Below are 14,930 nucleotides of genomic sequence, written 5' to 3'. Positions count from 1 at the left end.
TTGCCGAATAAAATCACCCAGACATTTATTTCTGTACTTGCGAGATGTGATGCAACTAAAATCGTCTTTAGTGCAAAGTTACACCTCCACAGAGCCATGCAGACAGGCTGTTACTGAGGTCTGCGGCTCATTATTTTTTAGAATGCTGCTGGCTGTGTGCCTGACTGGGACTTCCAGTAAACATCTGTCATGAAGCCTCCTTAAAGGGGAGCAGAGACACACTAAGCTACTGATCCAGTGACCCCACAGTGCAGGCATTCACACGTGCCCTGCTGCACCTGTGTGCGCTCTGCCATGCTTACATTAAGGCCAGCACTCCTTTTTTTTTTTTTTTTTTTTTTTTTTTTTTTAAAGGCATACACCGTTTATTAATTGATCAATTGGAGGAGCCTGTCTGTAAGATGTGTCATCCGATTAAGTCCCAGTACCCCATTTATAAATCATTTATTAGTGTGGAATCCGGAATTATCCATTCCGTATTCATACTGGGGCAGCAATGCTCGGGATGCATAACGCTGATTCAAAATGACGTCCACAGGCCACTGTTTGTCTCCAAAACATGCACACGGAGCATCATACCTGCCTCACATTTAATCAGCCACACGTGGCATCCGTATTTATGCTGTATTTCCGAAACCACCGAGAATAGGTGGGGGCTTGAGCTTTAGGTAAGCGGGGGTATTTTTCGCAGGGAATGGGTAATCGATGGAGCAGAGAGGGATGAATGTAGGCTCACGGCAGCTGTCCCAAAGAGGTAGGGCTGCTACTCTACACCCCATGCATGGCGTTCTCTCCCTTCACACCAGCAAATATGCCCCATCAAAGCAAAATCTCGGGGATATAAATCGGTTTTGTGTGAACCGAGTTTGTCATGTGCATACCTAATAGAGCTCGCTCTCTGCTCAGCCACACACTGCATGTTGAATAGCAGCATAAAACCCGTTTGCGTGCTTACCTCCGGAGTGGCTGTGCGTTTTTCCTCCCCGTTTCCGCGGCTTTTCTCCCCTGTCGCAATGGGATCCTTTTCGGGCGCTCTGGACAGTATCAGAAGATGCGTCTTTCCCCGAAATGCAAACACTTCCCCTGCATATCCCACCCTCCACCACCTCCACCAGCAGCAGCAGCAGCAGCAGCCCGGGCCTCCAGTAATAGCAGGTGGACGCGCCTCAGTGATGGAGACAGTGCGACTCTCCTCTCCGCCGCCGCTCCATTATACTCAGCCACTGAAGGATTCGTATTCCAGGAAACGCGCTACAGAGCCGCAAGCATGTCCCGACGTCGCCTCTTTTCTCGGGACAAGCAAAGCGGCCGTCGGCTCTGAAACTCCTGCTTCGCGGCGCCCCCTCCCCTCGCGTCTGTTCTTCTTTTCACTGAAAGCTTGCTGTTACCATTGTCACGCCGTGTTTAACCTTCCTTTTTCATTTTTTCCCTGCTTTTTCTTTTTTATGTTTTTTTTTCTTTTGCAGCTGGACCTCTCCCCCTCCTTTGCGACGCGCAGTCTCGTAGGCGCGCACTGTGCTGACTCCCCCCCCTCCTCCTGTGATTCTTCTTTGCCCGACCTATGAGCGCGCACAGCCAGCCGACGCAGGGCCACGCACTGCTTTGACGGACGAGCTGAACAAATCAGGTAGCCCACTCCAAACAGGACTGTATCATAACAGGGCAACTGCAATGACATGAATAATGAATTGGATACTCGTGTTTGCCAGTGCTGGGTGATGGAGCCGCTCACTTACATTGCGAACCGAATTGGACGCAGTATAGGAGCATGTCGATGAATTAGGAAATAATCGAAAAGTTGGTTTATCTTGGTAATTTTATTGTAAAGGTGAACGTCACTTGCTGCGTAGATTTATTACACACAGGATGACATTTTACCCTTTTATTTCTGGTAATCTCAACTGTGAAAGGTAATAAAAACCCAGAATTTAGGACCAATAACAAATAAAAAATATATATTTTTGACAAAGCAATGTTTTGGTATGGCCTAAACAATTATGGGAAAGCCTGCTGGCTTGACATTTGTCCAACAGACAGTCGTAAATCTCAAAAGGTCATTGCTAAAGAAGCTGGCTGTGCTGCATCAATCCACATTTATGGAAGATTGAGTGGAAGGAAAACGTGTGGTAGAAAAAGGTGCACATGCCACAGGCATAATCAGAGTCTTAAAGGCATAAAGCTAATCTACTGTTTATGACCTACAGACCAACAAGACTCTGACATATTCTTCATAGGTTGTCACCTAAAACATAATTTATTTACAACTAAAAATTAAGATAAATTATAATTTGTTGCTATGAACAGCTGCAATTTAATGTCAAAAATTTACTCATGTTTGCTGCTTGTGGTAATTTAACTTCAAGCTATTAAATGAATAAGATGAAAGTTGGCAACAACTTTAATCACTCTGTTTTACATCAGACATAAAGCCAAACAACTGAAAAAAATAACTTAGTCTCTAATTTATTTACAGGTTTTTTTGTTTTTGTTTTTTTCCCCCCCAAGTTTTACATCATCAGAATGCTGCTGCTGGCATTCTTACTAAAACTAAAACCCTTACACTAACTCCCGGTAGCTCAGAGAGTTTAAAATGCTGCTCTTAGTTTACAACTCACTGAATGACTTCGCACTGGACATTAAAGATCTGCTATTGCTGTATCAACCTTCCAGACCTCTCATGTCTTCTGGTTCTGCTCTGCATCCCCAGAACCAGAATCAAACCTGGAGAAGCACCATTCAGCTTCTATGCCCCTCAAATCTGGAACAAAGATCCGGAATATGGCAAAACAGCTGAAACACTGAGCTCCTTTAAGACATGGCTAAAAACCCAGCTGTTTAGAGTTGCCTTTGATTAATAATAAATGAAACATTGACCAACATATTTGATGTGTATTGACTATTTTGATGATGGCACACATCAAAATGTAATGTTTGCAACTGGTTTTCTCAACTGTTGACTGTATGTTGTTTTTTTATGACTGTATTTTTGCGTTTTTGTGACATAAAGCACTTTGAACTGCCTTGTGTCTGAAATGTGCTATAAAGATAAGCTTTATTGATTGACTGATATGTTGTTTTCTCATCAAAAACATATATGGACTGTTGAGTTGACTCTCTTATTGGAGAAAAGAGTTACTTTTCACTCAGAGTGAAAAGTAAAAGAAGAATACCAACCATATAAAAATAAAATAGACATGGCAACCACACTATATTTACTTGTATATTTAAAGCTTTTTGGACAGCTAAAAAGAGAGCAGGTACAGCGATCCACTGAGACGTTGAGGTGTAGCGGTGCGGACTGCTGAACATGCTGAAGGTAAACTGAAACAAAGCCAGACTTTCTGGTAGTTTATGAACAATTCTTAATGTTCTGCATGCTAATTTTGTAGCTTGCACCATCATATAATGCTGGGCCAACCTGGCACTCTGTCTCCATTCATTAACAATAATATGTTGCATAATGATGCTTCCTTATAAAAAAAGACGTTAAAGAATTGATGCAGAATGGAAACCATTTCCTGTGATCTCACTGTATGATTGAGATGTAATGGCTTCCAATGAAACCAAGACAAAATAAGTCATTTTGCTGCAGCTCGGTCACACAATAGGCCCGATGGCATGGGCAATATTTGATTTTAATATCAAACTAGATATAAACATATTTATAGCCATATATTTACCTGCCATGTCTATCTATAACTCCCTGTATTACCTACAAACAATTAAGTTGCTCACTGGAAAAAGAACAAACATTATACAAGTCTTACGCGTTCTTTGTTAGCTACAGGACATATGCTACTGATTTCCATAGAGACACCATGGAAACTGAGATCAAATCCATATTTCTTAAAATACCACTTCAGTCTCTGTCATCAATACAGATGTTTCAAGAAAAAATCAAATTAGATTGGAGCTTTTTTACTTAGTGTAATGATGGAACAGGTAGTTCCTTTAAGTCTGTCATAAATTTGATAGAATCTCCAAATAATCAGTGTGTAAAAAGTAAAAGCCCTAATTACACATCTGAAGGATTTTGAATCATAAAATTTCTTTAAATGGTTGATGTCATTTTCAAACTTTTTTTTTTTTTTATCTTTGCATCAAGTGTTATCTGCAGCTCACTTAAAATGCTAAAAATCTGAAGTGGTTTATGGATACAAGTCACTTTTTTTTCTTTTTTTTTTACTTATGTGCAAATTGATTGTAATAATGTATTAATTCAGCTGTAATGGTTAAAAGAAAAGCCAATTTAAAACCTTAAATTCAACAATGGAAAAAAGAATAACAGAGGCTTCCTGAGCTAAATGATTAGTTTATTTAAGGCCAACTATGCGTTTATTTAATAATATCTTTTTAAAGTCTCTTTTAATCCGTTTTATGATCTAAAATACTTGACAGCCACAAACAAAATAGTAAAATAAACTGAAAAAGAGGCAAGTGCTGTACTAGTCAGAGTGAAGTCTTAAACATTTTTGGTGCAAATTAATCTTAATTGTTTTAAAGCCAACTTGGCCTAATTTGCAAATTCCTCAAAATAAACCAAGCTTCTTGAAATAGAAGCTAGGTTTAAAAATTTAATTGTTGTTTAATTTTTATTGGCTATTGTATTTTATTTTTACTATTTGTATGCTAGTTTAGTTTTTATTTTTCTTTCATTGTTTTAGTAGTATAGTTGAGTGTTACTAACTTAGTGAGTTTACTGATTTAAGTACTTTACGATACTTTACTTACTTCACTTTAAGTACTTGAATTATTTTTGTTAAACTTAGATATTGGAGAGAAGTCTTTAGTGTTTCTTCTACATATATGAAAAGCGTTGCTGTTTGAGAACATTTTCTCCTGTTGTATTTATAAAACATAAACCTTAGCAATCAGCTGTTCATAAGCAAGAACTGAATCTGATGACTAGTTGGTTTACTGATAATCAGCTAATTTTGATCTCATTTACTAATCAAGTTATTACTTGCCTTTGCTGTATTGTTTATTTTTGCACATTATAAAAATAGACTAAAGGCAAATAAATAAATGCTTTTCAGAAAAACAATTGTCCTTCTCTCTTTAATCCAAAATGTCTTCTATTAACCCTTAAGGGTCAATATCTGAAACTAGGATTGACAAGACTGTTTTTTTATTATTATTATTTTTAATGTAAAGTACAGTTTGTAGTTTAGCTATTAAGAAATCTAAAATTAATTGATACAATAATAATGTTTGATAGGAAAACCGTGAAATGGGGGTACGGGGGGGATGGGGCTTCATTTGCAAAGCACAGCTGTGTGAAACAGCTGGAAACTCTTCAGGTTTAAACTCTTTCTCTCACACATGGAGATATTTCACCACACTGTTCATGTATCTTTGTCTTTCTTCTCAAATATCTCAATCTTTTTTTTTTTTCTGTTTTGGTGATGAGCCAGAGTAAAGTAAGTTTCTATAAATAAAAAGTTAGTTTTCAACAAAATCCATGTGCTATTCATGTATGTTTTTGGATTTCGAAGCAACATAAAAAATGTAAAAAAACCAACAAAAAAAAAAAACATCTTCAAGCCGTCTCACTTTGTTTCTTGTTTTTGTAGAAAATAAAGCCAGACAACGTTGGTATTTTAACAATCTCGCCATGCATAATTTAGTAAAAGTTTCTTTTTAATTTCTCTATATCAGATCTGGAGAAGCAGTACATTCTTAGTCTTAGTGCATCCAAAGAAAGTAACTCCAACAGAGACACCCGCCGCTGTAACACGGTGAGAGCAGAATGTTAAACGCTGAAATTTCAGCCTTTGACGCTCACCAGGTCTGACAGGTGGTGTGAAATCTCCAATAAGATTATGACACTTTTAACCTGCACGAATCCATCCTTTTATTAACAGCTCTCTGCCTGAGCAAAGAAGCCTAAAAGGGGCTATTTGGTCAAATTTGCCAGCAGTGAATGGAATAGTCTGAGCTTATTTCAAATAGTCCACCTGAAGCCTACATGTTCCCAGAGTGGCCGAGTCTGGAGTCCCATGAATCATAATGATTCATGAGAATCGACTGAAAAGTCTTGAAGGACTTGAATGACTGGGCATAACAAAAGGGAGCACATGTAGCCTTACTGATTCACTCCGAAAATGAATTTTAATTCAGTCTTTTAAAAACAAGACATTAATAAAAAAATATATATATATATATCTGCAATTATTCTTAGGTTACTGTGGCATTTAGCAAACAGAAATAATTTTAAATGATCTAAAATAATAGAAGTTTGGTCTGATTTAATTTCAGACAGTGAGAAAAAAAATGGTTTGTGAATATTCAGGAATAATTAAAACAGTTGCTCTGCTCTAGCATAGAGGGGTGAAAATAACCTTATTAGAATGATTCCTCATCATAGATGAAGATAAGAGATAAAGTTAGCAGAGATAAACATGCTGAAAGCTGCTGTAATGCCAGTCAAGATTGATTAAATATATTCAATAAAGGTTAATTGATTATTGAAAATGTCTCATTTTCAGCCAGCAGTTTTTGTTTGGTGTAAATGAAAATGTATCCCTCAAGCCCCACCCCCAAGAATAAACTCTCCTTTTACAGAAACAAACTTCTTGAATCTAAATCTGTCAGGGATATGAATACATTTTTAATATTGCACAGTTATTTACATGTTTATAGACAGTCTGTCGGTTTAGGGTCCAAAACCTAAGCACGCTGTGTAAAAGGAAAGTGGTGGTAGCATCATGCTGGGGTTTGTTTTGGTGCCAGCAGTGCTGGTTCATTTTACCAAGTTGATCAAATAAAGATGGAGCCAACCCTCCAAAAAACGCATCAAAACACAAAAATACGAGCATTCACACTTTTGTCCCTCCAAAAAACTTTAGTTGTACGTCTTGTTGCATGCATCATCATTCCACGCAATTGAAATGCTCATAAAACAAGGAATGTTAATATGAGACACCTGCACATGTTGAGTTCATGTGAAGCTCTTTGAGACGTTTTCTATCGCTGGAGTCTGGTGGTGAATGTCTCACCTCATGAGGTTTCTGCTTGATATTAAACTCACAGAACAAACAGGAGAAGTTTTCTCTCAGCCCCGGCATAGATAATCGAACAAACTCTGCACACAATGAATCACTCTGTAAACATATTTCTGAATGGCTGCAGTCTTATTGAGTGGTAATGCATGCATGTGCTCAGGGACATCTGCAAAAAAAAAAAAAAAAAAAAAGACAACAGTTTGTCGCTGCATCAATAAATAAGAGGCAAACCTCTGCCACGCTCAAGAAATCTTATGAAAAAACTACCCATCAGTTGTCTACTTGGATGAGGACTGAATTTTAAATTTTAATTTCACATCCTGTATGTACAGTACAGACCAAAAGTATTCCAGAAATGTAATATGCTGAATCTTCCAGATTATCTTTCAGCATCTGCAATTGTACAAAACTTCATTATTCCACACAATATGAGTTACATGGGCAGACACTGTTGATGTTAAACTACATAGTAGATATTGGTGAAAGATGCTGCCATCCAGAAAACTTTAGTGTAAGTGTGAAAACTCTTATAAGCACAAAAATTATTTTCTGTTACCGTTTCCACTAATTTTGTGTTTCCTGTGTTTGGGGCACAATTTAAACATTTTTGGTTTTTACCTGGTCCTTTGCACCATTTTCTCAAGCTGCCCTGGAGAAATGCCTCAATAGCTGGTGTAGACGCTGCTCATGCAGAGTCAGGATCAGCTGGAGAATTCCTCCTGTTGAAAGAGAGTTGTTCCTTCCTACTGTCACCGTGTTCTTTTCAGGACAAGGTGATGACTGGCATTCTTTCACAAAATTAACATATAATCCGCTGAATATGTCTGTATCATTAGGATTGAATCCTGTATCTCATAACATGGTTCAATCTAACTGGAAGGAGTTGGATTTCTATAAATTAGTTAGATTCTATTTATTTTCATATTAATTTGGTTGTTTTTCTGGTATAGATTACATTGTTTTCCTGAATTAGAGATCAACTTTCTGACCAGTAAAGATCATTTATTTATGAAAAACATTTAACAAATATATATATATATATTTATATATATGAAGGTGTTATTGTCCTTGTGAAGAAAGTGATGATGATCTCATCTAAGCACAGACCCCAGAGATGCTTCAGATACGGTGAATATTGAAACAACTCCTGGAGGAATCTCTGACAGCAGCTGCAGACTTTTTCACAGAGATGATTTTCTCTGATTTACACCCAGGAGAATCACATTAGAAGGTTTCCACAAATCCAGCCTCTAATTCAATGACAATCAGCTAAGGGAGTTCCTTGAGTCTGGTTCTGACAGACTAATTTCCTGTTGAAATACCTTCCTACATCTTCCATCACATAATCTGTAGTCATAGGGCAGGGGGTGGGCAACTCCAGGCCTTGAGGGCCGGTCTCCTGCAACTTTTAGATGTGTCTCTACTTCAACACACCTGAGTCAAATAATGAGGTCATTAGCAGGACTCTGGAGAACCTGACTGCACTTAGGAGGTGATTCAGCTGTTGGATTCAGGTGTGTTGGACAAAGGAGACATCTGGGAGTTGCAGGACACCGGCCCTCGAGGACCAGGAGTGCCCACCCCTGTCATAGGGGTTGTTTAACTGTGTAAATGAAACTAGTTTGTTTAGATTTCCATTAGCTTAAACGTTGTCCAGCTCTAAGGTGATGGGATTGTTCCTGACAAACATATTGTCAGCAAAAAGCACCAAAAATAAGTAAAAAATGTCTTTTAGTTAAAGAGCTAAATTGGATTTTCATATTGATTTAACCAGACCCAGTTTCTCTGTCATCCTGGCCACTATGAAGGAGACAATAAAGCAGCCAAACCACTGAAGATTTTACAGAACATGCAGAAAATGCAGCAACATCGAGCCCACAGACCACCACCAGCAGTCAAAGAGTTTTGGCTGAGGTTGCAACGTCAAAGTGACTGAGACAGACACAGTGGGGGTTCAAACTGGCAACCTGCCGGTTACCGGACAAATCTCTGATACTTGAGGCCCTGCTGCCGTCCCAAATCAAGACAAATCAAGTTCTCATACACTAAACATGCTCATCCAGGCATTTTTGAAGCATAAATTCATCCAAAATATCTTTGCATGCTGAGCCATTGCAGATCCACACACTACCGTGTGATGATCACTGCAACAAAATGTGCACTTGCAAATGTAGTCGAGTGACTTCGAAGCTCCTTAATTCAGTGATTTGGAGGCATTAGTGAAAACTTTGTATTGTCTAGAGTTGGAGAATATAAAACTTATCAGTGTGTTCAATTTAACAAGTGCGAAAGACATGCTTGGATGCAATATTTAGTAATATATAAGATTAAGTAAAATTGGTAGGAATAAGGCTCTCCACATTTATAAACATAATTGTCCAGCTGAGTGAACAAACTTCCTTTAAGACTCACAACAAGTCTATTTCCTTAGCGAGATGCTAAAGCTCATGGAGAGAGATGGACTAAATAAAGTGTCCTGGAAAAGAGGGTTAATCCTAATTAATACATTTGTCACAGTTTTATTTAACATCGTAGTTACTTTAAGAAATGGCACAGCCCAGTCTTATGGGAAATGCATAGAAAACAGTGGACTAGTTTATCACTGTACAAAAAAAGAACAACAAAACTGCTGCTATTATCACTAAATTTGGGTAAGCCTCTGACCTGAACTGTGAGCTATGCAACTATTTTGTTTTCTAACAAAGAGACGACTGCATGGTTAATTTAATTGCTCTAGAAAAAATAATAATAAAAAAAAACAACAACACACTTTCTGCTTGTGAGGATAAAACAAATTCACGAAATCTGCAGCGAGTTTGCTGTTTGCCAATGCTTGACCCGGATCATGCAGACTCTGCTCGAGGGTTGCATCATCTGCAGCAGCAAAGTGAGTGCAGAGATGTTAATACCACCCTCTCTGTGTTTATTGACTTTTAACAAAGGGGGAGGACTGGCTGTATCCGTGTGCGAGTGCACGCCTGTGTGAATATTCATTCTGGATTTGACCAGGAGCACTGATATAGTACACAGGGATTACGCACATAAATTTACACTCCCACACAAAACGGTGGAAATAACTACATCTTCTCCGAGGCTGCGATGCATATTTATCAAGGCGTAGACGCCCTTGGCCACATGCTCGCTGGATTGTGGTGGGATGGGGAGTGAGCCGGCTGTCTGGTGCAGAGGGATCGCCCTGAATCTCAACCTGCCCTCCCTCTGCTATCGCGATGAAGAAAAGCGCGAGGACTTCAGCAACAGGCCGAGGAGGGGCCAGCTGGGATTTGTCGTGTGTGGCTGAATCCTTCCCATCACCTGTGCACTCTTAACAGGCGTCTTGGGAGCGGAGATGCAGCTCTCTGGGCGTGTTTGGAGGACCTACGTATTAAAACCAGCTCTGAATCACCAGGCTGGATATTATGATGCAGACACACAGAGAAAGAGAGAAAGAGAGAAAGAGAGAGTAGGTGCAACAGGCTGATATTACCCCATCAGCGAATCTGAAGCATGTTCTTTGAAACTTTCTCCTTCAGCAGAAGGTTGCAGTGCTTGCTGCAATCCATATTAAGGACATTATTGAAGGCCTTTGTGTGTCTGTCTTACTTGGCGCTTGCCGACTGCTGAATGGTAAACAGCAGAATGGCTTCCTCATTACCTCCTGGAAACATGCAGACAAACAGCACCAATCGCAGAGCAGATACAAACCGTCGAACAACAGATTTTGTGACTCAGTTTTTTTCCAACATAAATAGCGAGAAAGCAGACACCCTGCCTGTGTAGGTCCACCTCAGATTGCTTAGTAACTTCAGTGCTTGCGTGTTTTGTCCTTGACACAACACAGAAAGAGAAAAAAGGCAACATGAAAAATAAATAAATAAATCGCCCTGAGTAATAATATCTGAGGCTCTTTCACACAACCATGGCACATCATAGTGAGCTATGTTCTCCGAATAATTAGTGGATAACCTGTTAGTGGCAGCAGCTGAGCGTTGCTGGGAGTCACTAATGAATAGTCTCATAATCGCTTCCTAGGTTAGATTAGAAGGACGCCATTAACATCAACTCATCTGCCTGGACATCTGACGCATGAAAGGAGGCCCATCCAGCCGTAATCATCCAGTTAGTTTCTTTTTAAGCGGGCCTTTATCAAAGTCTACTTTCATCTATAATGCGCGACTTTCTCAGGAGGTGGCGGAGGCTGCACAATGCGGCGCAGCGGGCCTCGGTCTGTCACATTGGGTAGATGTTTTTGTTATTTGTCGGCTTCAATTATAATCCGGTCGAAAGGCACCGCAGAAAGTGTGGCGTCTCTGGACCCGGAGGAGGGGCCAAAGAGTCGCAGGGGGGCTCCTAGAGGAGCATCTAATGTCGCTCAGTCCGTCAGAAAACAAACGCGACCAGAGCGTGTTAGTGTCACTTGATCATTTCGGCTTCCGTGACAGATCTTGTCCACGGATTCTCAGTAGGAGAAAGATCAATGGGTTGTTAGACAGAAAGTGGGGAAAAATGTTTCCGTAGCAACTTTCATTGATGACACAGATTCATTTTCTACTTCCTTTGATTAGTAATCAAAAGATATCATTTTCACGCGACGCCATTTCGGCAGGGTTTTGTAAAATAGAGCAGTACTTGTCCAGTTTAGTGGGCCATTCCCATTAAGAGTGCAGTGTGTTGTTAAGTAGCGTTTGCCACCGAACAGATTTAGCTGCTTGCTTCCCATTTCAATAGTTCATTCTTCTAAAAGAAAAAACAAAATGGTTGAACAGTCAGATCGGAGGGAAATATCCACTTTCGAGTCTGGAGTTTGACTAGGTCACTCTAAAACCATTATGTTTTGATGGAAACCATTTTATCTGTATTGTCCTGCAATATCGCTCTGTCTTACCTTTGGTCAGATTTTCTGTCTCTGCTGAAGAAAAGCATCCTCACAGCAGGAAGCTCCCTGTCCACCTTGTCACATGTTAGGCAGAACGCCTTGGTAGATTTGCAGATATTTGCCTTATTCTCTCATTTTCAGATATGTTGAGCAGTGTTTTAGTAAATTCTCAAACCATATTGTCATATGAGTTAATCCTGCCTCAATAATTGCATCTCTGACCCGTCATATGATTTCATGAAGGCATTTGATGTAACATGCAGAGATTAAATACAGGTGGATTACATTTACTAATTAGGAGACTTCAGAAGGTAATAAGCCGGAATAGATTTTGTCTATAAATACATGATGCAATAAAATTGATTACAATAATGAAAAATTTCAAGATTCTTATATACAGATGTCACCATTGTATATTTCTGTGTAAAGAAAACCCCAAAAAACCAAGCTTCAGGATGCATAAAAAGTATCTGGTCATAATATTTAAGTTTAGTGTTGATACCAGTGTGTGTGGTACGTTTAAGATTTATTAAATATATCAAAATGTTACTGACTGTCACTGCATTGGGCATATTATCAGACACAAACTTCTAAAGTGTATATAAAAAAAGTTGCAAATAAAATGTGATTTAATTAATTGTGGACACTTCACTATCAATGCTTCACATCTAGGAATTGCACAAGTTATTATATTAAACAGCAATATTTTAAAAATACTGAATTAAAAAATAAACATTTTACAGTAGCTTCAGAGTTTTGACTGTCCAAAAACAACCTCTAATCAACAATGACAAGTAAGAGATTTATGCATTTTTTTATTCTAAATTTTTTTGAGAAATTTTTATCCAACTTTTTGTAATTCAATAATTCCTACGTTTTAATGTTTAACGTTACTTTGCACAATCCGCCAGTCAGGGACTGCAGAAGCTTTGATTCTATGACTGATTCTGGCATGTTGTTGAAGGACGCGCTGAAGTACTCATTTTAACTAATCTGGATTGTTCTTTTTAAATAAATAAAGGATTTTAACATGAGGACTGCACTCTTTCTTTTTCTGCTCCTCCTTCATCCAACGTGTTGGTATTTTGGTGCAGCTGGTGGACTTTGAAGATGGCTTCCTGAGAATGAAAAATACCTGTCCTCAGGCTAAATCTGAAATTTTAATGTCCGCATCATCAAGCTGGGATGTTTTAGGCTCTGCAATTTATATGATGTAGTTTCTGATCATAATTTTATCATAGCCTCATAAACTTACGTCTTTAGGATGTGTTGTGTTTTCATAAATCCTACTTGAAGTATGAAAAAGTTCTCCTGCTGTTATTAATTTCCTGTCCTCTTCATTGCAATTATAGTTTGTTTTTTTCTTTTTCAAGCCCTGGCAGTTTTCATGGCAACTTTAATATAGCTAATCTGGGAAAGTAAATTTCTCCATTATGCATTACATTTGATTTAAATTAAATATGTTCTCTGGGGTTCTCTACATCCACATTCGCTGTAATGAATCAATCCATGTGTTTGTAGAAAGTTGAAAGCAACCAACAGTCACTGATAGGTGTTTTGCTTTTTTTTTAAAAACATTATTTATGTAATAGTACTGAACACAACAAAACTAGAAATAGCCCAGGCCTGGAGGGAAAAATATTACGTCAAGAGATAATTAGGAGAGCAGACTCTATAGCCATGCTTGGCTGTAGTGGTTCTCAGGACAGTTGACTACAAAGAGAAAAATGAATTCATCTTTAATGTAATGGGCAAATTCTGCTTTGCTGTTGGATATTTTTTTTTTAGTTCTCATTAATTAGGATTAATGCAAAAAAAAAAAAAAAAAAGTTGTAGAAATGTATTAGCCAGATTTCCTCAGTTTGTGTCCTTCAGATCTTTAAGCTAACTGTAATAACCACAGCAATGCCAGATTACTCCGTGACCTGCATCATCAAAAGAGGCTAAAACATCCCCGAAACACCACATCATGAAAGTTACAAAGTCATTTATAATACTAGGATTTATTATCCACAAATGGAGAAACTTGGAAGAGTGGACGGCCTCTGAGGAGCCATCAGGCAAAAAGACCTGCTGACCAAAAACAAAATGAAGACTCGTGCAACGTTTTCCAAAAACGGTTTTCAAAGAACTGCAGCATGGAATATTCAGATTATTTCTTAAATTTAAAATTTAAGGCATAAGACTGGCAATATTTAATAATTTTAATACAATATTGTGACTTCTGAGGACCCTGCAGCAACATTTAAATATGCCAACTTCTAAAATATTATTATTGCACTAGAAGCTGGGAATCAGCCTGTAAAACTGCTTCAAATCACATTAACGCAACATACAAGCTTTGAAAGTCTTAGTGAAAAAAATCTAAAACACACAATCAGTTATGTTTTGAAGAAATATGAATAATTGTGCCCAGGGAATAAAGTTCATGGGTTATTTCCTGCACGTCTTCTTCCTGTCCGGCTTCTAATAAATCAAGGCCAGTAACTGTAACACTGAAACTATCACAATGTTGCAAAATGTCATAGTTACTGTTTTTAAACTTTATTTAATGTGTTTTTGCTCCCTTTTCCCATCCACCTTTGCAAAGGACAAAAGATATAAAGGAATCAGTCTTGTATATTACAATTTACTTTGTAAATGTTCATTTTTATTTGCTTCCCCTCATTTTAAACAAACTAAAGGCATGAAATAAATGAATAAAATCAAGTGATTTTCAGAAAGAAGCACCCTTTCCATTTATCTTTGCTTTGACTAAAGAGAAAAGTCCTTTTTGTCCAAAAAAACAAAATTTATTACACTTTCTGCAAGTAACTCACATCAACATGGTGCAGATTTCTTTAGAAAAATATTTGACAGTGTATTGTACAACACATCTGAATAGTCTTCATTTAGATACAAAAATGAAGAGATCTGAAGGAAACTGTGCATATTGCAACCAAAACATTCACCAGAAAGACAAAGACATAATATACACAATAGAGGAAGACTCCATATTTGGTCACACAATCTAAAAGCCGTCTTTAATTTTTAAAACCTCTTCAATACCC

General features: G+C 38.1%; 1 protein-coding gene across 1 annotated transcript in view; it reads right to left on the bottom strand.

The window, feature by feature from the left end:
• The window catches only part of nexmifb (neurite extension and migration factor b), an 83,184-nt gene extending 81,657 nt beyond the window's left edge, over positions 1-1,527 (bottom strand). Inside the window, exon 1 of the mRNA XM_044127712.1 lies at positions 956-1,527. The gene's annotated coding sequence lies outside the window, so the exon portion shown is untranslated. The remainder of the gene's footprint in view (positions 1-955) is intronic.
• Between the last annotated feature and the right edge of the window lie 13,403 nt (positions 1,528-14,930).

This window comes from Gambusia affinis, linkage group LG09 (assembly GCF_019740435.1).
Source record: "Gambusia affinis linkage group LG09, SWU_Gaff_1.0, whole genome shotgun sequence".
Classification (NCBI taxonomy): Eukaryota; Metazoa; Chordata; class Actinopteri; order Cyprinodontiformes; family Poeciliidae; genus Gambusia; species Gambusia affinis.
The sequence above is the reverse complement of the archived record's forward strand: the minus strand, read 5'-3'. Positions and strand labels throughout refer to the sequence as shown.